Raw genomic sequence first — 3,420 nt, forward strand, 5'->3', positions numbered from 1 at the left:
ATATATATATATATATATATATATATATAGTCACTTGTTTTTCGTCAACGGAGGGCACCAATCCCTTTTAGACGATGCGTGTTCATAACAGATGTGATTCATATATGTAAAGGAAGTTTGAGACGCCTCGGTGTTTCGACCTTATTGTGTGCCTTCTATTGAAGGTTACGCGTTGGAATCTAACAAGAGCCTGTCTTGTTGCAATTGTAAGAGACTAGGCGCTCTTCAATGTTTTTAAAGGAAAGATAGAAAAGAAAAGACAGATGTGAATGATGTTAGTATATTGAATATTTAAGCCAATTTAGTTATCATTTTGTAACATTTCCGCATCATATGTTTGACCAATGAAACTTACCTTAGTTTAGGTGATACTCACGTTGTTATACGTAGAACAAAACTGACGCTACCGTTATTTGAAACAAAGTTCTTTGAGACACCAGCTCTGAATAACTTTAGTTTCTCTTCTTCACTGAATTAATCAAAACAACACCATTTCCTCCATCGTTTTCTTTCGTTCTCATAAAACATTTGCCAACATCTCGTAAAACCGTAATGTCTGCCAATGTTATTTATTCCATTCTTTCCAGCAGAAAAAATATTGAAGTTTGTTAATTAAGAATTCATAAATTTTATTCACTGAAAAGCTCTGACAGACTTTTCGGTTCGTATGAAAACGAAAGACTAAATTAGGAGTTTCTGCCTTGTGAAAACATGTATTAAAAACTCAGTTATGGAAAGTTATAGATTACAGATTCTAATAAAAAAGATAAGAAGCTTATAAAAGACGTGAACATATTTATTAAGACACCTAAATACGGCCGACACAAATCTACCTGTCAATGAATTTGGTGAAATATATGTAAAAGCAACGAGCTTATTGTGTCTGTATTGGTACACATACGCATACACATTATGTGAATTTTATGTATAATTACATATTGAGACATTCAAACATTGACTCGAACCAGGAAACAATATTTATACGTAGAATACATAATCTATTTTTGTAAAGAAAACGGAGACAACGAAGTTTTGCCGATGTCGGCTCCTTCCGTCTGACGAAAGATATGTATGTATGTATGTGCGTATTTCCATATGTGTGTATGTGTGTGCGTGTGCATGTGTGCATATGTGTGCGTGAGTGTGTGTGTGTGTGTGTGATACATTAATGTCTGCTCTTTTATGTTATAATACAAACAGCTTTTCATTAAATCGAATAATTTGGAAGAGTACAATGGCAGCGTGCGATGATACCTCGAATTCACTGTCACTGTCACTGTCGAAGAGTGTAGGCTCGAGTGTTAAGCTAATGCACCTTCATTCTGTTCCTTCACTTGCATTCTTCGTCTTTCGTTTTCTGCAAATTTGATCTCTCTCTATATATAGCTGCCAGTGAGAAAACTCCGGCATCAGAAGAGAACAACCGAGAGAAGAACAATAAACAAAAAATTTAACCTCATCCAGGCAGAAGTATACAGAGACATGAGAGGAGGAACAATAAATATCACGGAAGCTCCTTCACAAGAAGACATAGACTCCTTCTGGAGGAAAATCTGGAGTGAAGAGAAGGTATTTAACCAAGATGCTCTGTGGCTGGAAGAAATCCGAAAAAGTCATTGCTCCTGTGTTACATCCAAGACATACAACATTGATGATGAAATTCTTGCAACTGTGACCCAGAAATTCCAGAATGGAAAAGTACCTGGAAGAGACTTGATTGCTGGATATTGATACAAGAAGCTAACATTCTACCGACCATACCATACCAATCTGTACCAGCAAGCTTTCATTGGGAACAGTAGCATACCACACTGGCTAGCTCAGGCAGAGACAAAATTGATCCCCAAATGCAGAACCATCCACATGGCAAAAAACTACCGGCCAATCGCATGCCAGAACCTAATGTATAAGATATACACAGCATGCTTAAACCTCTTCCTCCAAGACCATTGTGAAACCAATAACATTATCACAGCAGTACAAGCAGCTGGGAAGAAGGGAGTCTGGGGATGTGTCGAGCAATTGCTAATCAACAAAACTGTGATGCCAGAGGTGCGAGAGCATAGGAGCTAGACTGTGGCTAGATTACAAGAAAGCCTTTGACTCACTCATGGTTGCTAGAAGCCCTTCAACTTGCTAAAGTTCCTGTGAGAATAGTAAAAGCCATAGCTGACCTGACTTCATCGTGGGCCACCATCTTGAAATTAAACCCTAAGAGTGACTGTATTATCAGCGATAGAATACAATATTGCAAAGGTATATTCCAAGGAGACAGCCTCTCTGTGATGTTGTTTATACTTTCACACACTCTTATTTCTTCTGGGTGGCGGGATTTCAAATCACCACAGTCGCCTGCGTGTTTTTTCCTGGCTGTTGACTCATTTGATGTCTAAGGGAGTTCGACATTGCATTTCTGTATATACGAAGAATTATGTATACGCATGTGCATAGATATACATACACGGTTGATACACATAAACACACACACACACACACACACACACACACACACACAACAACAACAACAACAACAACAACAACAACAACAACAACACATTCTCATGCGTACGTAGTTTTATTGCATGAGTTAAATGTATTCTTGTTAATGCACTTTACCGTGTATAGTCTATCTTTAAAGAGAAACACACCAGAGGTCAGAACAGTTTGAAATAAATACTTTTATTGCGGTATTCTATATGTATTCAACGTGGATGATCTCTGTCTCTATCTGTATGTCTGTCTGTCTGTCTCTCTGTCTGTATCTCTCTCACTCTCTCTCTCTCTTTCTCTCTCTTTCGCGGACGCACTTGAATTCCAGTTTAATACATGCGTATATTGATATCTATCTATCTATCTATCTATCTATCTATCTATCTATCTATCTTTCTGTCTATCTATTTTCCCGAAGATTTTTGTAGATTTTACATCTAGTTACCCAGTAAGATTGCATAACGTTATATTTATTCCAATTGCTACAAATCTTTCGTTTACGGGTCTCTTTCCTACAGAGAAAAGATTTCTGTGCTTTGGGAAATATATATATATTTATAGCTTCAAGTGTACGTTAAATCTGAATGTGTTGATGTGATTCCATGTAGATATTACAAACAAAGGAAGGACATTATAAGCATAAGACATTCAAAATTAATATCTATACTTTATGGTCATACGTCTATGATTTTCTGTTGTATGTTATTGGGTAAGATTGAAATATGATTTTATTCGCTTCCCCGTTGAAAATGTTCTTCATATATTTTTAAAAGCATCTGGTTTTCAGAACCGTAATTGTATCCCGATAATATATTTTTTTTATTGAAAGTACTTCGAGTTTCTCTGAATCTATCACACCTACATAGTAATATATTATTTATGTTGCTATAAACTTTTATCCACAGAGGTCTTTGATAGATTCTTCATATA

The sequence above is a fragment of the Octopus bimaculoides genome, chromosome 5 (assembly GCF_001194135.2).
Source record: "Octopus bimaculoides isolate UCB-OBI-ISO-001 chromosome 5, ASM119413v2, whole genome shotgun sequence".
NCBI lineage: Eukaryota > Metazoa > Mollusca > Cephalopoda > Octopoda > Octopodidae > Octopus > Octopus bimaculoides.